General features: G+C 44.5%; 1 pseudogene; it reads right to left on the bottom strand.

Moving 5' to 3' along the window:
* Positions 1–12,159: 12,159 nt before the first annotated feature.
* LOC140197052 (alpha-1,4-N-acetylglucosaminyltransferase-like) lies at positions 12,160–14,021 on the bottom strand (annotated as a pseudogene).
* Positions 14,022–25,091: the final 11,070 nt, after the last annotated feature.

Raw genomic sequence — 25,091 nt, 5'->3', positions numbered from 1 at the left:
ACAGCTTGATCCAATTTCTGCTTCCCTTCCAAAACCCATTTTGGAGATTGTGTTCTTTATGTATTTGTGCCGTCTCTTCACGTTTGAAGAACCTCTCTCACATCCACCCTTCTCAATGGAAAGGGGGAAACGTGCTGCATATCTGTCAAGAGTTGGCATAATTCCTTTTGATTCCATTTTACTTTCTAAACACTTTTGAGGAACCTCTTGATGTTCTTCTTGAGTGCTTCCTACCAATGAAGTGGAGAGTCAAAGAGGCCCTTCATGGTTCTTCAACCTGTGCAATTAATCTACTCCTTTGATGTTCTCTGGCATTGGCAACTTGACATTCAACTTCCATATCCCCATGCCTGCCACCTGCTTCTCCTGTAGGTTACTAGAGGCTTGAAAGATTCAGGTGCAGGATGTGGGTATTCTGACCATGGATCTGACCGGGACTGCCTTTGGCATGGGTAGGATGTGGATCTGACTATGAATGCCTCCAACAGAAAGAGGACATCTACCTGGGACAAGAAAATGTTTAAAATTGTCCAATGTACATTACTCCAGAAAACTGCTCCAAATCCAATTAGTGAATTTCAATTCCAAATTACTTCCATGCAGTAGATTTGCTTCGTCTTTGATTATTATTTTTTATGTTACCACAACTAATTTATTTACAAAATAATAAACTTCAGTTGTTACACAACTAAATGGCCCCACTCCAGTTCCTCTTTCTACCCAACACAGGCATCTCATGATCTGCTCCCACTAGTTCATGTGGATGTAAAGTTTAAACAACCAAGGCTCTCCCTATCAGCACTGTGGGTGTACCTACACCTCAGGGACTGCAGCAGTTCAGGAAGGCAGCTCATCACCACCTTCTCAAGGGCATCTAGGGATGGGCAACAAATGCTGGCTTAGCTGGTGATGCCCACATCCAGTAAGTAAATTAAAAAAGGGATCAGAACTTGGGCTAATATCAAGAAGGGAACAGTATCAGAGGGAGCATTCAAGTGAAGGGAAAATCATGTGTTGAAATGAATGGATCGGTGGTCATAGGGGACCAGATTAATATTGTTAGATGTGCTCCCCATAAAATGCAGGAGTTCTGGGTTTGGGACCCCCTAATCATTCTTCATCATCATCATCATCATCATCATCATCATGTGACATGGGCAATCATGGTCTTCCTCTCTCTATACACAACCATGATTGCTCCTCGCAACTTTTTCTACAGAAGTGGTTTGCCATTGCCTTCTTCAGGGCAGTGTCTTTACAAGACAGTGATCCCAGCCATTATCAATACTCTTCAGAGACTGTCTGCCTGGTGTCAGATATCGCATAACCAGGGCTTGAAATTTGCACCAGGTGTCCATATGACATCCACCACCTGCTCCCATGGTTTCATATGACCCAGACTGCGGGGGTGGGGGAAAGCAGGTACTACACCTTGCCCACGTGTGATCTGCAGGCGGGCAGTGTCTTACACCTCCTTTGGCAGAGACGTATCTCCACCCCACCACCCACCTAATCAAAAACTCCTATCAAACTCCAGCCCACAACCTAACATTGAAGCCAATAGGCTCCATTATCCCCTCCCTGATGGTGGCAATCCAACAACAAAACACACAAAAAGCTGGAGGAACTCAGCAGATCAGGCTGCACGTACAGAAAAGAGTAAGCAGTTAACGTTTCAGGCTGAGACCATTCATCAGGACTGGAAGAAAATATGAGAAATCAGAGTGAAAAGGTGGGGTAAGGGAAGAACAAGTACAAAGTGGGAGGTGGGTGAAACTGGGAGAGGGGGAGGGGGCGAATAAAGAGCTGGAGCTGATTAGAGAAAGAGATAAAGGGCTGGATGAGAGGGAATCTGGTAGAAGAAAGGGAAGGAGGAGGAGGACCAGAGGGAAGTGATAGGCAGGTAAGGAGATAAGGGGGGAGAGAGAGAGAGTCTGTGTGTGTGTGAGAGAGACTGTCTGTGCGTGTGTGAGAGAGAGAGGGAGAGAATGTGTGTGTCTGTGTGAGAGAGAGAAAAAGAGAGAGAGAGTCTGAGAGGGAGAAACAGAGAGTGCGAGAGAGAGAGAGAGAGAGAGAAAGAAAAAATGGGGAATAGAGAAGGGGAGGAACAAATTTAAGTAATCAATGTCAATGCCATTAAGTTGGAGGCTACCCAGACTGAATATAAGGTGTTGCTCCTGCAGCCTGAGTGTGGCCTCATCACAGCAGTAGAGGAGGCCATGTACTGACATGTTGGAATGCGAACGAGATGAGGAATTGAAATGGGTGGCCACTGGGAGATCCAGCTTTTTCTGGTGGATGGAGCATAGGTGTTCGGCAAAGCCGTCTCCCAATCTACTTCAGGTCTCACCAATATACAGGAGGCCACACTGGGAGCACCGAATACAGTAGAAGACTCCAATAGACTCACAGGAGAAGTGTTGCCTCATCTCACTTGAGAAGACTGTTTGGGGCCCTGAGTAGTAGTGAGGGAGGAGGTGTAGGGGCAGGTGTAGCACTTGTTCCGCTTGCAAGGATAAATACCAGGAGGGAAATCAGTGGGGAGGGACGAGTAGACAAGGAAGTCTCGTAGGGAGCAATTCCTGCAGAAGGTGGAAAGGGAGGTGGGTTGGGAAAGATGTGCTTGGTGGTGGGATACCACTGGAAATGGCGGAAGTTAAGGTGAATTAAGTGCTAGACTGAAAAGCTAGTGGGGTGGTATGTAGGGAAAACTTATTCCTGGTGAGGTGGCAGTAGGATGGAGTAAGAGCAGACGTGTGTGAAATGGAAGAGATGCAGGAGAAGGTAGCGTTGATGGTTGAGGACGGAAGCCCCTTTCTTTGAAAACGGAGGTCATTCCATTAGTTCCGGAATGAAAAGCATCCTCAGAGCAGATGCAGCAGAGGCAGAGGAACTGAGAGAAGGGGATGGCATTTTTACAAGTGACAGGGTGGGAAGAGGTATAGCCCAGGTAGCTGTGAGAATCAATGGGTTTATAAAAATTATCAGTAGATAAACTCTCTCTATAGACAGAGACAGAGAGATTGAGAAAAAGGGAAGAAAGTGTCAGAACTGGACCAAGTAAATTTGAGGGCAAGATAGAAGTTGGAGGCAAAATTGATGAATTTGATGGGCTCATCATGGATGCAGGAAGCAGCACCAAAGCCATCATCAATGTAGCATAGGAAGAGTTGGGTGTTAGCTTCCAACATGGACTGTTCAATATAGCCAACACAAAGGCAGACATAGCTGGGACCCGTACCAGTGCCCATGGAAACGCCTTTTGTTTGAAGGAAGTGGGAGGAGCCAAAGGAGAAATTTGTTGAGAATGAGGACGTTCCGCCAGATGAAGGAGAGTGATGGTGGAGGGGAATTGGTTGGATCTGCTGTCCAGAAAGAAATGGAGAGCTTATGGACCTTCTGATGAGAGAAGGAGATATATAGGGACTAGTGAGGATCAGACAACTGGGGTCAGGAAACTTGAAATCATGAAAAATTCAAGAGCGTGTGAAGTGTTATGGATGTCGGTAGAATGGGACTGAACCAAGGGGATAAAACGGAGTCGAGGTATGCAGATATAAATTTGGTGGGGCAGGAATAAGCAGAAACAATGGGTCTACCTAGAGAGGCAGGTTTATGGATCTTGGGTAGGAGGTAGAAACAGGAAGTGTGGGGTGAGGGAACTACAAGGTTTGTTGCAGTGGACGGGAGGTTCCCAGAGTCAATAAGGTTGGTGATGGTGCGGACGACAATGGCCTGGTGCTCCTCAGTGGGTCCTGCCCGAGAGGTAAGGAAGAGGAGGTGTCTGGGAGTTGTTGCCCGGCCTCAGCAAGGTAGAGTTCAGTCTGCCACACTACTGCAGATTTGATGGTGAGGTTAGGATTAGTGCAGAGAGAGTGGAGATCAGTGTGCTCGGAAGGAGTGAGTTTAGAATTAGACAGAGGAGCGGTAAAGAGGGGACAGTTGTTGTTTTATTGGCAGTTAGCAATCAAAATATCCGGAGCAGGCAGAAGCGAAGAGCAGGGTGTCCAGGAGGAGGAGGAGCGTTGAAGACTGAAGTAAGGGTCATTGGTGTGTACTGGTTCAAGCTTGTCTAATCAGGTCAGCCAAACATAGGGTTCAGATTGCCTGACCACAGGCTGTACCTTCTGCAAGCCTGCATTTTACATAATAATCAGTGTCATTTCCGAGTTTGGTGTCAGGTTTAGCAGATTATTAGCAGAAACTTTTTGTGACCATATTCAATTGCTCTGATTAAGTTATCCCTGAGCAAGAATCAGTTCACCAAACAATTCAGAAAATGGCAGCTGCAAATACAGTCTCACAAAATATCTGCCTCCCTTCCTGCCACCACATGGCAAAAGCAAAGTCTTTTGCTTTGTCTGTTTCCACCGCACTTGCTTCATTGCTGTCCACTGATTTGTAAGTTTTAAATCTTTCTGGCCAATATGACTTTCCCTTCACCTGAACACTCCCTCTGTCTCCATTTCCCTCTGTAACCAGTATCAGTCTCATATGATACCTGCCCAAGTTGTACTTCCTTTAGTAAGACCTCAGTTCTGTTCTCTTTTACCATGTTGCTATATGCTCCATTCTGATAGTTCTTTTACCAAACACTTTTGAAAGCTTGAGGGGAAGTTTCAGCACACCCTATTGCAAGTGAAATTTGGGCAGAGCCAGATGCTGATGGTTCCTGTTAACAATGTGACTGGACATTAAAATGCATGACTAGTACCCATTTCCAAGCCAGATAATGGATGAGACACACCTATCATGGTGATAAGGAGCAGAGGGAGAGTGAATAAAAAGCTCACAGTTTAAATATTGTTGATCCGGGATAGGCTGAGATGAGCTGTGGGTGATGAGTCAGAAGTTTAATGCTGACAGCACAATTTGTTTCTCCCGTGTTTTGTTTGACTGTACTTTTAGATGATTATTCTTGGCTGACAACCCTGTTTTTCAGTTCCAGCAGCTGGTATCCTTACTAATCTATTTTATCTTTTTCGCAAATGTTTGTCCAATGATTTACTAAGGCTACACTAGACCGGATAATTTTGAAAAAGGTTGTTTCACGTAAAAACGATAGGGTCCACACCAGGCGTTTTTGAAAATACCTCCGTCCACATTAAAGCGGGTATTTTGGTGAATCTCCTTCTATTGGGCATGTGCAGGACACATCTACAGAAAACAAGCAACCAGGAAACGGTATACTTGGTGCACGTTTGTCCAGTTACAGACTGGAAAAACTTAAAAGGAAATTGCCAAACTACGGACAGCTGTTAGCTCTCGCACAGGAGGACTTAAAGCTGAAAAAAACATACTGGAGCATATGGAGGCAACCGACAGGGAGTTCACGGACAGTATGACCCGGCTGATAAGGAACGTTGAAAAACTGACTAACTCTGTTGCAGAGGGATTTGCAAAGACGAGGAATATGATGAGTCCCCCCCGCAAGTAGATTTCACCGCCACAATACCAGCCTCACAGCCACTACAATAGCTACACATACGGACACACAGACCCCCATGTGGCCCCACCAACATCTTCCCCACTCCCACAGAGGGGTCACCCTGGAAACGTTTCCTACAGCCATAATCTCTTCACTGATGAAAGGGACGACAGCTACAACTAAATGCAATAAGGCTTGTTACTAGGCAAAAGTGAAATTTGCTGTTACCTCATTTGTTTGCCTTTACGTTTGCCATGTCTTTGTGTATCATTTTGCTGTATTTAACATGTGCAATAAAACAAGTTACTGGGCAAAAGTGGCAATTGTATCTATTGAATGTTTGCACAAGCAATACGTTAATAAAGCACCTTGTTAAATGTATAAAACATGTCTGCATCAGTGTTATCTTGTATTTCCATACAATGTTACATTAGGCTGTTACACATCTATTGTCAGATATTGTTGTTGTGATGTTGGAGGCTGCGTTCAAGAAAACCATGAAATCCCACGCTGCCGCCACTATTTGTTCCGGCACGTCATGACAGCATTTTTAAAATTAGCTGGTTACCCCGTACACACTACAATGCCCAACCGTTGTTTTCAGATTTAAACACTCTGGACAGTATTTTAGAAAAGCTCAATTTTTGGGGAGGAAAACACCGTTTCAGTGCGGACGGAGGGTCAAAACGAAGAGTAAAAGCTTTGGTTACAGATTTATAAGATCTAGTGTGGAAGTAGCCTAAGTTTCCCTGAAATGGAACCAAATTCCTCGGCATCACTGGTGTTTGGAGTGCTGCGACGGGAATTCCCCAAGTTTACGGTGAGATTTAATTGGAAACAGTGCATCAATGTTAGCTGAAGGAGAATGGCTAAGGAACCATCAGAGTTTAAGGTCAAGGTCAGGGATGAGTTCCACTGGACCCATCTGGATCATCCTGGGTCCTCGGGGACTGGCCGTGGGATGCACCTGCTGCTCATTCCAGACTCATCACTTGCAGCCTACTTAACCCTGGTTCTCATCCACAGTCCTTGTTCACTCATCAAACCAGTCAGCTTCAACCAGTTGCTCCTACCTTCACTCTCCCTGCCTAAGGTTTACCTTGTTGCCTGTTGTGTTGGTAAGGTTTAGATTCTGTTCTCTCTTGTTTTGGGGCTCTTCACGGCTTGTTATTTGGCTGTCTATTAGTAGAATATTGTTTACTTCTAAATTATCTCCACTGCTCTGCTGTTGGTCAACCCTACGCTACATTTCCTGACACTTTCCAATCAAAATAATCCAAGTAATCCTGATTTGCAAAAGTCCCTGAATTCTTCATCTGAGTGTGTAAGTAACTAACTTCAGTTCTCTCCATAATTCATTATTCTTGTCTGGCTCACGTCTCCCATTGTCTCAATGGAGAGTTTTATCCTTGAGTCCGCCCAGGGATGCCAATCTATGCTGAAGATATTCACTCTCATTAGTAATGATCAGTTAGGCACAGAGAGAAACTGTATGAAGTGACAAATATTTTTATTGGTTCAATTAACAATAAGCATGCAAATTATACAAAACTAAATACTTGTCTGCACACTTTCTTGGTTTCTCTGACCTTCCCTGGACAGTCAAATAAATCAAATGGTAATACCCAGGAGGAGTTGTTGCTCTTAATTCAATCTCCACATTTCCGATGTAGGATTATCTACTTCTGTAATAACGGGTCTCCAGAGTTGTCACAGCCTTTACTACCAAAATCCTCCATTCTTATCCTCTGATTTAGAGATCAATCTGTTGTGTTTCAATTTTACTGACTGAGACCCATCTGTGTTAGCCAAATCAGAGCAATTCAAACCCCAGGTCAGCCTGCTGCTTAGCTGAGACTTATTCTACAAGCCCACTATTTCCGCATAACAAAATAAACAGCTGCAAGTTTGGAAATTGTCTCAAGTTTAGTGGATCATCAGCAGGAACCTCATTGTGGTCACCTTCAGTTGCACTGATTTAGCAAAATCCCTGAACAAAAACCAGTTCACGAAACAGTTCACAAAATAGTGGCTGTTGCCAGTCTCAAAATTGGCAGTTTCCATTCCTTTGACCACATAGCATGAACAAAGACATTTGCAATATGCTGCTGATATTAAAAGCCTGAGCCATAATAATTGTCCTGCTACCCTTGGAGTTGAGCTCCGAAGCTCTACTGAGTATGTTGATGGGGCCTAAACTTAACACATTGCATTTTTGTTGACTCTACCATTACTAATATATTTTAATTATCAGTTCCGATGTTCCCATTTTAGACGATGGACAATAGCTGCAGGGATAACTAGAGTCTCTTTCTTATTATTCCCTGAAGGAAGAATAGAATATAGAACAGTACAGCTCTGGAACAGACCCTTCAGTTCAGAAGACTGAATTAAACCAAATCTCTGCCTACACATGATGCTTTTCAATGCCTTCATTACAGTGAATCGAAGTGGTGAAAGACGGTAGTCACTGAGGAAGACCACCATGCTCCTCTTGGACTCTGGTAGACTCAATGCCCTTTTGAACAGGTGAGAAAATCAGACCACAGATATGAGAGGTGTGAGAAGCTTTTGGAAACACCAGCCCATTGGTCTGCACAGATCTTCAGCACTCAAACAGCTACACTGTCTGGGCTGGAAGCTTCTGACTGCAGAAACTAAACAGTCATAAATAGGGTGGGTTGTCAGAGTCTTTTTCCCAGGGTAGAAATGCCAGACTCGTGAGAATATCTTTATGGTGAGGAGCAAAACAGAAAGGAGATTTACATTTTCATTTTTAAATCTTTTTATTAATTATTATTGGAAATCAACAAAGAATATATTAAAGTAGTCAAATCAACATATCTATATGTACAATAAAAGTTCAACTATCAAATAACTGATTAAACAAGCGAAACAGTATACCAATAATAATAAGAAAAAACAAAATGTTGGAACTATTTTTTTTGGAAAAAAGAAAGAAGGATAAAGGAACCCCAACTAACTAAAACAAAAAAACCCTACTAACCGAAAAGAAATGAGAAAAAAAAACCATTGGGAGCACAACACCTGAGCTATACGCCATACAATCATCCATAAAAGAAAAACATCAATTCACCAACCAAATCCAATTGTACAAGAATCAGAAGGGGACCATCTTAATTAACTCAAATCAAATGATAGTAGCGGGCAAAAGAACCCCACCTTTTCTCAAAGTCAAATCGAGGATCAAAAGTTCGACTTCTAATTTTCCCCAAACTAAGACATAACATCACCTGAGAGAACCATTGTATCAAAGTGGGAGCAGAGGCATCTTTCCATTTCAATAAAATAGCCCTTCTGGCCAATAATGTGACAAGTGCAATTACATGTTGGTCTGTTATAGAAATACCGTGAACATGTTAAGGAATTATACCGAACAAAACTATCAATTTATTAGGTTGTAAATTAATTTTTAAATCTTTAGAATTTATAGAGAAAATAGATTTCCAAAACTGTTTCAATACAGAACACGACTAAAACATATGTGTCAATGTAGCCGTCTCAATTTTACATCTAACACACTGACTATCAACATTAGGGAATATTTTAGACAGTCCCTCCTTTGTCAAATAGTAACGATGTACAATTTTTAGGAGATTTACAAGGGAAGGACTTTACACAGAGAGTGGTAGGTTCTAGGGAACACTGCCTGTGGAAGTGGTGGATGCAGATATGACAGCAGTGAGTCAGAAGCATTGAGACAGATACAGGAACAGAGGGAAAAAAAGGGTGAAGACAGGTGGGACTATTTCAATTGGCATCATGGACATATAATTTTACAACAAAAGATTCTCAGATCCACTCAGAAAGACACAAATCCCTATTAACTACTCGGAATGACAAATTTTTTATTAGGACAGAGCAGGGCAATTATAAAGATACTTCTCTGGGTAGGTATGGGACCCTCTCACTGCAGTACACCTCCTACTTGATTTGTGGTGCTGTTCATGACAAACACCTTGAAGAACTACCCCCAAACCCCGAGACTGTTCATATTTTATACCCTTTCCAATAATATGCAATGCTGCAGTAAGTGAACCAATACAAGGCTGTCATGGGCATTGGTGGTGGACACAAATGCAAGACACAGACACTGAAGTATTGGGAACTAGACTGGACTAGAGTTAGGGACGGGACTAGACATAGACTAGGAGCCAGGACAGGAAAACAGACATGGGCGAGGAAAGTGGGACCAGGACGAGGAACTGGGAACTAGGAGCCTGGGCTTGGACTCCGAACCAGAGACTGGACAAGGACCCAGAACCTGGGTCTTGACTTTGGCTTGGACCCCTGAACTAGGTGAGGACATGACGAGGCTAGGGTACTTCGAGGCTCAAGGATGTGGCTTGCTCAGGACGAGGAATCTCCAGCTCAGGATGAGGAAGCTCCGGCACCGGGCAGGACGAGGTACTCCTGGGCAGGATGAGGTACTCCTTTTTGGAACACAGGGCCTGGCCCCTTCCTTGAACATGGGCCGGGATACTTACTAGGATGCAGGACCAGGATGACTGCCGAGGAAACTGTCAGGGTTTCAGATGGGGAGGGGAAGAGAACAGTCCAGCCTCAGGGTAATGGAAAACAGCCTGGCTTACCCAACAGAGGCAAGGACAGAAAGGGAACTCAATCCGGGGTGGCTCTGAGACTCGGGATGACCAGCAACCTTGGCTGGCTACAGAAACAGCCAAGTCCATATCTAGCTCTGAGTGGCAGACGGCCACACAGCTGGCCCCAGAAACAGCCGAATCCATACCACGATGACTGCTCTATCTGGAGACAACAAGGCTCCATGAAGCAGTAGTTCTCCAACCAGGCCTAGAAATCACGAATGGCTGCTCTAGCCTTCCACCAGCAGGTTGCTCCAAGGGGATACTGACAAGACAAACCAGCACCCACACTCGATCCCAAGGCCACTTATATTTCCAGCGGCAAGACAAGCATCAGGTGCCTGTGATTAAGCCCAACTGAAACAAGGGACAGCCGGAAGACCTGGAGTCCGGACTCCACAGACAGGACTGTGAACCGGAATGTGGACTTACCGGACCAGACCATGGCAGTACCCTCCACCCCCCGTTCTCCGGGCGATCGAACAGGCTCTCCAGGACTAAGGACGACCTGGGCGGGTGGGAGGGTATTCAATCAGAAGGGAACCCAGGATGACAAGAGTTAGACGACAGTGTCTGCATTGCTGGGTCCATGTATGGCTGGTTCATTCTGTCATAGGGTGGGCGTTGAAGGTGTACCCAAATGCAAGACACAGACACTGAAGTACTGGGAACTAGACTGGACTGGAGTTAGGGATGGGACTGGATACAGACTAAGGTGCTGGGACAGGAACACAGACTTGGGCTAGGAAAGCAGGACCAGGACGAGGAACTGGGAACTAGGAGCCTGGGCTTGGACTCCGAGCTAGAGACTGGACAAGGACCTAGAACCTGGGTCTTGACTTGGGCTCGGACCCCAGAACTAGGCAAGGACATGACGATGCTTGGGTTCTTCGAGGCTTGGGTTGTTTGAGGTTCAAGGACGTGGCTTGCTCAGGACGAGGAATCTCCAGCACTGGGCTGGGCGAGGTACTCCTGGGCAGGATGAGGTACTCCTCCTTGGAATGCAGGGCCAGGCCCTTTCCTTGGATGCTGGGCTGGGATGCTTACTAGGATATGGGACCGGGATGACTGCCGAGGTCAATTGCTGAGATAATCCTCTGAGGAAATTGTCAGGGATTCATATGGGGAGGGGAAGAGAATAGTCCAGCCTCAGGGTAATTGCAGAAATGACCTGGCTTACCCAATGGAGGCAAGAACAGGAAGGGACAGATCCAAACACAGGGTAAAGGCAATGATGCCCTTGCTTACCTAACAGAGGCAAGGACAGGAAGAGAGCTCAATCCATGGTGGCTCTGAGACTCGGGGTCGCCAGCAGCCTTGGCTGGCTACAGAAACAGCCGAATCGATATCTAGCTAAGAGTGGCAGACGGCCACTCAGCTGGCCACAGAAACAGCCGAATCCATACCACGATGACTGCCCTGACTAGAGACAACAAGGTTCCATGAAGCGGTGGTCCTCCAACCAGGCCTAGAAATCACAAATGGTTGCTCTAGCCTTCCACTAGCAGATTGCTCCAAGGGAATACTGACGAGACAAACCAGCACCCACACTCGACCCCAGGGCCACTTATACTCCCAGCCCCAGGACAAGCATCAGGTGCCTAGGATTGAGCCCAAATGAAACAAGGGACAGCCGGAAGACCTGGAGTCCAGAGTCCACAAACCAGACCGTGAACCAGAATGCGGACTTCACGGAACGGGACATGTCAAAAGCACCAGCTCAAACCATTGAATCAGACCCAGACATGACTTATCACCTCTCTTCATGAATCCCACCCCTGTGTTTATCTAACTTTCATGTTTCCATGGTAGTAATGCATTCTCATGGTTGTACATCCATAGTAGTAATCAAAGTTCTTTTACATTCAAGGCCACAGTGGTGGTGAGGCATTTGCTGAGCACAGAAATGAACTAATCCTTAATCTCAGATTGAAACAGTTGTCAGAATTCCAACTTTTTCAAATTAAATGCATTGAGTATTGCAATAGTGGCCAAATGAGTTTTATGTATTTTTAGACTATAATTTTGGAAAATCTGTCAATTTGATTTTGTCCCTCATTGTATAATATCAGGTCCCTAATCATGAATTGCTATTGCTAGATCGAATTATTTTTTGTTTGTAGTTGGACAATGCAACTGGAAAAAATGTTCCATTAATGATCCACTTCCAGCAACAACATTTTTTATTGCTGATATTCATAAAGTTCCAGACACGGGCTCCACGCATAGTTCTACATCATCCTTTCTTCAGGGAGCAAAGTGCATTTCTCATTTTGGGAAGGTGATCAGGTAGAATTGATTTGTGATCTATTAAGGGACGCTGCTGCACTTCCTCCCAGTGAAGGAGTTTGGTTTCTCAGTGCTGCACATGGCTGAGCAGTTTAGGACCTTGTTGACCCCAAAGGTGCCCGGTGTCATTGGCAACAAAATCTTCCATGCAATTCCACAAAAAAAGATGGTGATTGTGATGGAAACCCATTGCCCCTTTACAGATAAGTTTTATGCTCTTTGGACAGGTGAAGCTATCAAATAGCATTGCCTTCAGTGTTAATGTCCGTATCCAGGTAGATGTCCCTGTATTTCCAGACCAAAGTTAACCTGCAGCCATCAGCAAGCACATGGGTCCAATACATCTCCTTTTCTGGATTTATCTTTCATATAAAGAACAAAGTAAATGTTAATAAATTTTATTAATTTCCATTTCTTTGACACATCTTTTCTCCAGTCCTACACACAAAATGCTGGAGGAACTCAGCAGGCCAGGTGATATCCATGAAAGGAGTAAACAGTCGATGTTTTGGATCTCGGCCTGAAACATGAACTGTTTACTCATTTCCATAGATGCTGGGTTCATCCAGCATTTTGTGTGTATTACTTCAATTTCCAGCATCTGCAGATTTTCTCTTGTTTCTGCCTCTCCAGTCCTTATGTCTCTTCCTGAAACTAAAGTTCCTACGTCAGGTGATCCCAGTTTGCAGTGACTGCAGCCGTCACACAAAGACACTATAATGAGTAATCTAAAGGAGAAGGTGAAATGTCATTCCCCACAATCCCACACTGCAGAACACTCCTTCCAGAGAACACTATCAGAATCATCAGACTTTCCCTCAATCCATATTATTCTGAAAGCCCCACTTATTAGGAACAACTCTAACCTCTTTGTCCCTGTGTTCACCAGGAGAGAGTCAAAGTTGTAGAGATAGAGACAAGCCTGTTAGAATCTCCAATTCTGTAGTGGGATCCATGTGGCCCTGCAGGTGGGTTCCGCAACAGGTTTGGCAATTCCAGTTGTGAATAGGCATGTTCCAGCTAATTACTGTTTCATTATTGTAATATTTAACTCCCTTCTTTTCATTGTACACTTGTTGAGCCAAGCAACAGCACAGAAACGTTACGCTCACTGCTTACCATCCTTCTTGTCTGGGAAAGTGAACTACCATTTCCACTGATGCTGCAAAGCAGTGGTATTCATTTACTATTGCTTTCAGCTCTGGTGTTGACATTTTTCTTTCAGTTTGAGAGTTTTAATTAGCTGTCCTGCTGGCCTAACAATTCTACAACAATTCTCATTAAGGTCAGTGAACTGTTGACCCACTTCAGTGTCTCTTTCTCTGCACTTGGGACATATCCAAACATTCTGACAGCAGGTCACAACCAGACAAAATGAACCCAGCATACAGAGGACAGCTGAAGTTGGCTCTGAGATTCATCAGCCATGTAGTGGATAAGTTACGGGCAATCGAATCAGTTCTGTGAAAATTTACTGAAGCAATGCGGTGGATAATCTCAGTTTAACGAGCCCAGTCTCAGCTGGAGGAACAGACGTAATCACTTGCAGCAACTGTTCAGCAGCTCACCACAGACAAAATGAGTCAGATGTCTGCAATTTGCCTTCTTATGGTGGACAGCCAGTGTCAGCAGACAGCCATTAGCGTTCTCACCGACACAATTCTGCAGTCTCCGGCCATGTCAGTCCCACTCCCAGAATCTCACAATCCCCCTTTCTTGCTGCCTTGACAACCTCACCACTCGTGCTGCCTTTCCCACATCTGAACCAGAACCAACTCCCATGTCCCACGTCAATACTAGAACAAAGTATTCCTCCGCTGGGCAGATACTCTGGTGACCTCAGCAGCTATAGAAATATCAAAACCCATCATTTGTGGTAACTTCTCATAAATTTTACCACTTATTTTCACACTTAGGGCAATTTATCATGGCTAATTAACAAAAAAACATGCAAGCTTTGGGGAATGTGGAAGAAAATGGAGTATCCAAGGAGATTCACAAATTCACAGTAAGAGTATGCAGACTCTGCACAGGCAAAGTACATTCATTGGAATTATGAGACAGCAGCAGTTATAGTTGTGATCTCAACTTCTCCCTCCACATCTGCTGTTTGACTTGCGGGGCATTGCCAGTAACAATTGTGAGTTGTTCATTAAACACTAAACAAATCTTTACCTCCACTCACCCCTCTCTCTGCTTTCTGCAGTGATCACTCCCTCCGTGATTCCCGCTAATCCCTTCCCACTAATTTCCCTCCTGGCACTTATCCAAGTAGGCGGCCTAAGTGCTACACCTGCCTATTCACCTCCTCCCTCACCTCCATTCAGGACCCAGAAGTCCTTCCAGGTGAGTCAACAATTCACTTGTAAATCTACTGGGGTCATCTATGCATCCGGAGCTCCCAGCTTTGAGCAAAGCTAAAAGCACTTAATTATGGGACATGCGGGATTTCCCACTCCCTGTCTGTTTATCCAACTTCCTTACCAGGTTTTATGCACCCTCTTCTACCCACTCTAAACTGTGCAATATATTTATAGGACGACCAACAGCTGGTGCTATTAAAGACAGCACTATTCATTTTGTTTGGTGGCACCGCTACCCTCACCACATGTCCTATCATTCTAAAAGTTAATTCCACATCCTCTGACGGGCTACCACTATCACGGTATAATTCTGAAATAAGAGCCCACTGGCATAGAACTTTACTGCCCCTCTCTACTGTACTCTATTCTTCTTGAGGTTTTAAATTCCATTCATTAAGAGAGGGATACCGAAACTAACCGCTGCCATTACTCAATACCATAGTGATACGTTATGTTGGGATGAGAAACTCATTAAAGCACCTCTCTCTCTGTTCGATAGGCTCACTCTAGTACCTCCTTCATCCCATATCCTCAATAACCATGTGGCCAGAGACTCCGCAGGCTATTCTCTGAACCTATCCCCTGAACTCACCAATTTCTTCGCAGAGAATCCCCTTATCTCTGTTGCCTCGAAGGGCCATTGCACTATCCCCACATATTGCTGATTCTCCTCCCCTCCTCCTACTGAGAGGAAGAAGCCACGGTCCTATGCTCCCCATGGCAGGCATGGGAGCGGACGATCACCGGCCTGGCCATTACTCTTTCAGGTACCCATTGAAGAGCGTGATCATTGAAAGGGAATTCCAGAACTTCACTTTATTCCCTCTTCCCCATCCTCACCTTCTAGCCAGAACTCTCCATCTCCCAGCCCCAGAGTAGGATCATCACCCCGCCTCATTAAAGATTAAACCTTAACAAGGTCGGGCTGCCAACCAGCTTGGCAGTGTCTAAGTGTTGTTGCTTCATTAGCTGACAAGCTAGCTCGATATTCTTAGCCTCTAACTTTGCAGCTTAAGTCTGGGCCATCAATAATGATGAGGTCCTCGACCTCATTCTTCAGAGATGTTCTCATTTTATACTAATTCCTTACAATCCCTGCAAGGAGCCAGAGAGCATCCTGCTGCTATCCTTTCTCCTGAGAAAATCCAATGATTAAAATATGGAAACAATGTGATGTCCCATTTCAACCCTGGCAAAATTTAACTGGTCTGACCAATCCACTGGCATTCCATAACCCATCAGTAAGTTAGCAAGACTTCCGAAGCCTGTCCACCCTGGGTCTCTGTGTCTCTCATATGGGAGGGTGTTCTCTTTTGAATAGCCTTTTAAAGAAATGTGTTGCTGCTCAAAGAATGTAACCATGAATCAGGTCTGCGAGTCTGGCAAGACAGAAAACACTGACTGCAAATAATTATATTAATCATTTATTTCTAAACAGCAAAACTTCACCCAAACAACAATGTTCCCCCAAGTTACAGAAACTACAAAGCTGAATATTCAACAAACATATTTAGTTAAAAGTGCACGCACAGCATATCTACCCAATGGTTATGTGCACCTCTTGCCTTAAACAAAGGAGAAGACAGCAAGCCTCCCCCACGTGCTAATTTATACCCGGGATATTTGAAACTTGACACCAGGTGGCCAACCAATGGGAAAAGCAGCTGCTGTTTCCAAACCATCCAATCATGGCGGAAGCAGCTTTCGACAAAGAGAATAAGCCACGCCCCCACAGGAGAGTAGCCTCCAGCCTAATGGTGTGACTTTTGATTTTTCCTTCTGGTAACAAAAAATTCCCTCCCTTTCCCTTCGTCTTCTGTTCCCCCCTCCAGCCTCTTTCCTCTTCTCACCTCCTGTCACTTCCTTTTGGGTCTGCTCTTCCTTTCCTTTTTCCAATTGTCCACTCTCCTCTCCTATTAGATTCCTTTTTCTCCAGTCGCTTACCTTTCCTACCCACTGGCTTTACCTGTAACCTTCCCCTCCCCTGACCCTTTTTATTCTGGCATCTTCCCCCTTCCTTTTCAGTCCTGTAAAAGGGTCTTGGCCTGAAATGTCGACAGTTTATTCATTTTTGTAGTTATTGCCTGACCTACTTTCTCAGCATTTTGTGTGTGTTGCTTTGGATTTCCAGCATCTGCAGACTTTCTCATGTTTATACTTATGAATTTTGTCTTATCAGTCCAGTGTTGTGTTTCCCTTTCTCGTCCCCAATCATCTCATCATATTTGCGCTTGTGCAGCTTGAACAGTTGCAAATAACAAGCCCTCACCACTGGTACCATCTATGTCGTTCCATTCTCAGTCTCCACCAGAACACATTCCTACACTCTTCCTTATTCTCTACAATTTCAAACATTGCTCAAGTTCCCACACTTCTCTCTTCTAATGATGGTTCCCTCCTGGAATCAGCAGTTTGTGATCTCTCCACAGATGAAATGCTAATAAACCAGGCACCAGGTTTAACTGACATATCAACGCTGGCTTCTTCTGTGATCCGGGTGTGACTAAGAACAGAGAAAAAGATGGATCCCTCATGGAATTTGCCACGAGGTCTATCAGTGGCTCGAACTGGGCAGTACAACAGTGAAAACAATGTTCAGTAGTTTCAAGCAAAGTCTGTTGTCAGAGTCAAATTCACTTTTCATTCTTGTTTAATGTAAATCACAACAATATGCTGTGAACCTTTTTAACTATGATTTTTTTAATAAACTCTTTTTCAACACATAACAGCTTTATTTCAGGACTCTTGAACATTCAAATTTCTTCAATACTTTCGGCATGTACTGTAGCACTGAGAAGTCAGGTCGGACGAGTTGTACTTTTTTACAGATTTTAAAGAAAGCTCAGATGTGACAAATAAAATACCTTTTCCTGAAATGGCAAGAAAACTATTACATAACTATAAAGGAAACACAACAGGAAAAAAAGAGGTCAAGGGAATGCATGGTCTCATTTTCTGACGAGGCACACTTCAGTCTTTGTGACTCAGAAGTGAACTCAACAATTTCAGATTACGGTCTGCTTTATGATGTTCTCATTCCTGGAAGTGGAGAAGTATGGCATAGATATGACGTTATCTTACTATCCCCAGCTATTGGCATGCAAATCCCAAATAAATTCTCCAGTGAAACTCCTCTCTTCTCAACTGTCTTCCTTGGTTGCTTGCAGTTCAACCTGAAGCTCAGGTGAGAGTGTGAGCTGCTTCTTTGATTTATTTTAAATTCCAGCGACAACATAACATGGCCACAATGTTTGGCAGAACAACACAGAGCACAACAAAACAGAACATCCCAAGCAATAAAGCAACAACAGAGAAAACAAGCCCATTTCCTTCCTCTCAGCCAACCACATATACGGACGGCCCTCGCAACTCTAAGACAAACCTCCTGCCTCCAGTCTCCAAGCTTCAACATTACAGAGACAAAGGAGTTCAAATACCCCTAAACAACCATTTTAGTTCGCTCTACCAAAGACATTTATTTTGTTCAAGCACTTGCACTTTCCCTCCCTTTCTGCTGCTTTCACTGACCTATTTCTCTTCAGCAGTTTTAATGGAGGATGCTAGACCCGAAATGTTATCTGTTTCTCTTTCCAAAGCTGATGCTTGACCTGCTGAGTTTTCCAGGACTTTTTATTCTTTTATTTAATGCTGTGTACATTTCCTGTTTTCCTCCCAAGGACCTGATGAGATTAGATTATTAGATTATTATTATTATTATTAGATTATGAGGACACACAGCCCTCTTTTATTGTCATTTAGGAATGCATGCATTAAGAAATGATACAATATTCCTCCGGTGTGATATCACAAAAACACAGGACAGACCAAGACTGAAAAACTAACAAAATCACATAATTATAACATACAGTTACAACAGTGAAACAATACCATAACTTGATGAAGAACAGTCCGCGGCACAGTAAAAAAGTTCAAAGTTTCTCAAAAGTCCCACATCTCACGCAGACGGGAGAAGGAAGAGAACTCTCCCTGCCATGCCCGACCACAGTCCGACTCTGAGTCATCCGAAAACTTCGAGCTCTGATCGGCCCTCCGACATCGAGTACCGAGCATCATCTCTATCCGAACGTTTCGACCTCCGCCTCGGTCGCCAGCAGCAGGCAAAGCCGACGATTTTGGGGCCGACCCTCCGGAGATTCTCGATTGCACAGTAACAACAGCAGCGAACCGGCATTTCAGAAATTTCTCCAGATGTTCCTCTGCTTCTCACGTCTGTCTTCATCAGATCAGAATTGTCCACGGCCCCTATTTAACAGATACAATATCATTTCACCGGAGAGCTGCGCGCGATTACCCCAGTTTATTGAAGGAGTCAAGAGATGAGATTACTGGGGTCTTGACCGGTATCCTCCTGTTCTCTCTATCCACAGGCAAAGTCCCAAAGGACTGATAAGTGGCTAATTTTGTGCTTCTAATTAAGAAGGGATCAAAGGAAAATCCTGGGAACTATGGGCCGGTGAGTCTCCGGTCAGTTGTAGAGAAATTGCTGGAGAAAATTCTCAGGGAGAGGAAATGTGAGCATTTAGATACACATGGCCTAATTAGAGAGAGCCAGCATGGCTTGGTGCAGAGAAGGTCATGTCTTACTAACTTGATAGAGATTTTTGTCTGGGTGTTAGATTAATGAGAGTGGTCAGTAGATGTTGTCTACCACCCCACCAGCCTCTGTTTCCAGCACAAGTATCTCTGTAACTTCTGCCATCTCCAACGGGATCCCATTACCAAGCACATCCTTCCCTTCCCACCTCCCCCTACTTTCTGTTTTCTGCAAGGATCGCTCCTTATGTGATTCCCTTGTCCGTTCGTCCCTCCTCACTGATCTCCCTCCTGGCACTTATCCTGGCATCGGAACAGGTTCTACACCTGCCCCTACACCACCTCCCTCACTACCATTTAGGGCCCCAAACAGTCCTTCCAGGTGAGGCGACACTTCACCTGTGAGCCTGTTGGGGTCATCTACCGTATCTGGTGCTCCCGGTGTTGCCTCCTGTACACCGGTAAGAACAGATGTAGATGTGGCGGAGACGGAGGAATTGAAAGAAGGGGATGGCATTTTTACCAGTAACTGGGTGAGAAGAGGAATAGTCAAGGTAGCTGTGAGAGTCAGTGAGTTTATAATAAACGTCAGTAGATAAGCTGTCTTCGGAGACAGAGATGGAGAGATCGAGAAAGGAGAGGGAGGTGTCAGAAATAGAAATAGACTAGGTAAACTTGAGGGCAGGGTGGAAGTTGGAGGCAAAGTTGATGAAGTCAACGAGTTCCGCATGGGTGCAGGAAGCGGCACCAATGCAGTCGTCAATGTAGCATGGGGAGTGATGCCATGATACCTTTGAGAATGAGGGGCTGAGTGGCCTTTTCCTGTAATTGTTATGATCTTATGTTGAATGAATTATTTTCTGAAAGGAATACACTTTGTGCACCTGGGAGAAATCCGATACAAAAACAGTAAATGTTGGAAATAACCAGTAGGTTAGGTAGCATCTGTGTGCAAAGGGAAATGATTTACAATGTTTCATGTTGATGAACTTCTGCTTGAACTGGGATAGAACTACAACTGAACAGTTGTAGAGAAAGTGGAGAGGGGAATGAGAGGGCAAACAGAACAAAAGGAATGGGCCTTCCACTTGTACTGCCAATCCATAAACTAATGGTTGAGATTATAGTCTCCCTCTCCTGCACCAGGAAACCGTGTCTTCCTTCATTCACTATTTACATTTCTATTGATTCATCCTGAATTATGTTTCAGCAGAGTCTTCACAGCCATACTTGGCAGAAAATCCCAAGGATTCAGCATCCTCTCAATGGAGAGATTTCTTCTCAGTTCTGTCCCAATCTATTATCTTGAGGTAGCAATCACCTTGTTCTAGATACACAAGTCATCTTCATATCTACCCTGTCAAGCACTGCGTTAATCCTGGACATGTCAGGAAGATCACCTCTGGATTTTCTAAACTCAGATGAGTTTAGGCCCAGTCAAATCTGCAGCAAGCTCTCCATGTTGGGAACCAATTGGGATAGATGTTATTCTTTCTTGTGTGCCTGTAAGCTATTGTGTTTCGCGGGCTTTGGAGCAGAAGGCGGATGGGGACAGAGAGAGGAGATGCAATGCTGTAAGCTGGGTGGTGGGACTGACCCTGAGCGGGAGTCTGAGACTCAGGGTTTTGGGGAGGAGAACCAAAAAGGCCTGGACATGCTGGACGCGCTCTGTTCAACCACCATGGTTGGACCCAAGCGACGGGTCGAGGGGGCCAGAGGGGATCGAATGGTGGAAAGAAGACTCCATTAATTGAGCTCCAACAGTGTGCACAAAGTGGTTGAACTTTGATAAGTTTGGCACCTTTTATTTTCCTTTTATATTTTATCTCCATTAACTACATAGTTCCAGTAAGATGTATAAGGTGTAATCATTTAATCGCATATGGTGTATAGTCTGTTATTTGGTGGGGTGGGGTACATCACACAGCATCCACACAAACTTGATTACCCAGTTTGGCGGGGCCGAAGGCTGCTCCCCCAGATGGAACGAGCTGAGTGAGCCTGAGGCTTACCAGAGGGCTACATTTGGGGGCTTCGTCTGAGATTTGATTCAGTGGTGTGCTGTGTGATTGCCCTGTATAAATCAGTGCTGCTGTGTCTCTGTGGGATTGCGGTTAGTAATGTGTCTCTCTGTGGGATTGCTGGTTATTACTGCATGCGTGTTGGGTGGGGTGGCTGTTGGTACCCCGGAGGTCTTTGTTCGAGTTCAGACTAGCGCTGACGAGTTGGTGGTGAGACTGCCGGTGTCTATTGGTGCCCCGGGTGAGGCGGGACCATGGGCTGTCCATACTGTTAGGAGAGAGAGGATAGAGTGGTCTGATTCGGAGGTAGTGTCTGCGAATAAATGTTCCAGCTATGGCAGGCTCTGCCTGGCTTTTGGGATATTGTCCACCCCTAAAGGGGTGGAGACGTACGAGACATGGGCGGGGCAGATCTCTCAGTTGTCAGATGAGTGGCAGTGCTCGGATGATGGTGAGCGACAGGGATTGGTTGAAAGTTTGAGTAGGCGGCTGTTGACGTTGTTAGAACTGTCAGGGTCAATTACCCTATAGTGACAGCTGCCAGTTATCTGAAAGCGGGGGAAAATGCATCTGGTTCGACTGGAAGTAAAATGCAGCGGCTGGGGGGGCTTTCCATACCTGTGTCAGGAGATGGGGAAAAGCTTTCAGTGTATCTTCTCTGGCTAGGGGGGCAGCTAAATTGCTTGCAGTGCCAGGGGGATCATATAAGGGGATCAGCCCCTCCCTCACTTGTTCAGCTGATCAGAGAGGTGTCGAGAAACTTAGTGGAGGCCCAGTGGGGGGAACGGCTTGCAGTCTTTCGGGGAGCATGTTCCCAGCAATGTACCAAGGAACTTCCGAAAGGAAAAGACCCTATTCCTGAAGGCTTAGAGGGAGTTGTTACGGATAGATGGAAGCTATGCTAAAGCTATGCTCGACACCGGGGCACAGGTCAAGTTATTGTACAGTTCATTTTACAGCCGGTTTCTGAAGCATTTATCCTTGACAACATTAAGGGCACTGGAGATTTGGGGTACCAGTGCCAGTGATTATCCAGAAGAGGATTATTGGTCAGTGAAACTGGAGTTCATGGGGGCATTGTCTGTGCACCCAGTGTTTCGAGCTGCTTGTGAGGATGTGTGTAGCAGCCTTGGGCCAATACCGAATTTAGACGAGAGTTAATTGTGGTACAGCCTGGGGGAAGTATCTGAGGTTGAGACCCTCTTAGTAGACGCTCCGAAATACCATGAGGGAAGGGAGTTCACTGCTAAAGACACCTCGGTGAGAGAGGGGTCGCGACGACTGGACCCTGTAGTCGTGGAAGGCGTAGGCAGCATGTGTGTGGATTATAGGACTCTGAACAGGCGCGCTGTCATTGACCAGAATACGGCCCTGAGGGCCGAAGATGATATGGTCTGTTTGTGTGGTGCAACGTGGTTTAATGTGCTGGATCTGAGGAGTGGATGTTGCCAGATCCCAATGAGTGAAGTCGACAAGGAGAAGTCGGCTGTTATATGTCCCCTAGGATTCTTTCTGTCTGAAAAGATGCCACAGGGCATATCCGGAGCCCCTGCAACCTTCCCGTGGGGCATGAGGAAGACCATGGGGGATGTGGAGGTGTTTGGAGTTTTGGCGTATGTGGATCATTGCCTAGGGTTTGGATTCGCCTTGGCGGACTATGATGTGAGGCAAGTGCTGGAGCCCGGGACAACCATTGAAGAATTGGAGCTCACGCTCGTCAAAGTGGAGACGGGGAAACGTAATTCATAGATAGATAGATAGATATACTTTATTAATCCCCAGGGAAATTGGGTTGCATTATAGCCACACCAACCAAGAATAGAGCGTAAATATAGCAATACAAAAACCACAAACAATCAAACACCAAAATGCAAACTATGCCAGCTGTAAGATAAGTCCAGGACCAGTCTATTGGCTCAGGGTGTCTGACCCTCCACGGGAGGAGCTGCATGTTCGATGACCACAGGCAGGAACAACCTCCCGTGCCGCCCAGTGTTGTATCTCGGTGGAATGCGGCCGAAGTCCAACAGTAAAAAGTTCAATATCCAGTCTACAAACACGTTCCGAGCCACGACTACGGTCATGTACAGATGAATTAATCCAGAGAGACGAAACAATGACCGACCTTCAAAAGGTTGAGCAGAACGCAAGAAATCGATCCAGAATAAATTGGAAGAAGCTGGTGGTGTGAGGTCACGTGATGTCGTGCCATTGATCGGGAGCTTCCCTGAATAACTCCGACAAAAACTTCTTTACAACCTGTTTATAAGGCTCTCATATAACTTTAATAAAAGCAATGGTTAAAAGGAGAAATCGTGGAAATCCTACTGGCGTTATCGCTGCCGGCCTTGCATTTCTGGGAGCGTCTGGAGTTGAGGGACACAGGAGCAATGGTGATGAGGCCTGCTCGTCGGATAGTTCTTCTGAGCCTGTGGAAAGTCTGAGGATGTCGGCAGCGCGACGTGGTGACGGCTCGGGTAGTGACCTCGCGGCCGTGATTCATGAGTTGGCCGATCCAGTCCTGACATTAACTGGTAGGGTGGACAAATTCGAGAGTCACTTAGACCTTATCATGCAAGAATCTAAGGAAATGAAGCAGATTTTGGAATCTTTAAATTTGCGAACCCAGGATTTAGAAAATAAGTGAAGGAAATTGTGAATAGATTACAAAGCCTGGAAAAAGAAAAAGATCCCTGGAGAACTGAGAAAGTAAAAATAATGTATAAACTGGACTCCCTTGAAAACGATAGCAGAAGAAATAATATCAGAATAGTGGGTTTAAAAGAGGGATTGGAAGGAAGATACGCAGTAACTTTCTTTCAAGAATGGATCCCCAAAGTTATGGGGAAAAAGCATTTTAACAAAGAATTAATTATTGAAACAGCCTACAGGACTTTAATCCCCCGACCACCTCCAGAGCAAAGGCTGCGCTCTATACTTATACGCTCTTTGAAGTATCAAGATGAACAAAAAGTATTACGAGCTGCAGCAATAGAGGCCAGAGAGAGAAATGGCCTACTAGAATTTGAAGGGAGAAAGATATTCTTCTTTCCAGATATTAGTGTGGCCTTGTTAAGAAAAAGGAAAGACTTTGACATAACAAGGAGGTTATTAAAGAGTGAAGGTCTTCAATATTCTTTATTATATCCAGCAAAGCTGAGAATTACTCTGTCGGATGGAGGGAGGAAATTTTTTACTTACCCCCAGGAGGCGATAAACTTTATTAAAAAATATCTGAGACATCATGATTCAGAATATTCTTCTGGAATAAGAGGCCTAGAAAGATGTATTTTGGACAAAATATATGAAGAAAATTATTTGGTTTTCTTTATTAATATACATTAATTTTAACAACATTATAATCTTGAACTTTGAATCTATATGATTGTGGATGAAGACTATTATGATTTAAAATATTGATTATGGATGGTCTTTTTGAATTATACTACTTAAGAACTATATAGTTCATCTAATTTTGTTATAACTAGTATGAATAGCTTTGATTATATAGATGTTATCTTCTGATATGTTTAATTTTTGGTATGCTGGATATGCGTTGAGTTACAATATTTAGGGTTATATTTAGTAAGTTTCTTTAAATTCTCTTCTTTATTGGGATATATTGCTATATTAGAGATATTTACTTTCAACATTATAGATTTTGTTAGATATTTAGTAATTACGGGTGTTGAATATAATTTATTTTTACAGATGTTTAATTAAGGATTTATTGGGGCAGTGGATAACTTTTTTGTCTCTTTTTTTAAAAAAAATGATTAATTATGTTATATGTTAAAGAATGTCCATCTTT

This window comes from Mobula birostris, chromosome 4 (assembly GCF_030028105.1).
Source record: "Mobula birostris isolate sMobBir1 chromosome 4, sMobBir1.hap1, whole genome shotgun sequence".
Lineage (NCBI taxonomy): Eukaryota > Metazoa > Chordata > Chondrichthyes > Myliobatiformes > Myliobatidae > Mobula > Mobula birostris.
Note: the sequence above shows the minus strand (reverse complement) of the source record. Positions and strands in the feature narration are given on the sequence as shown.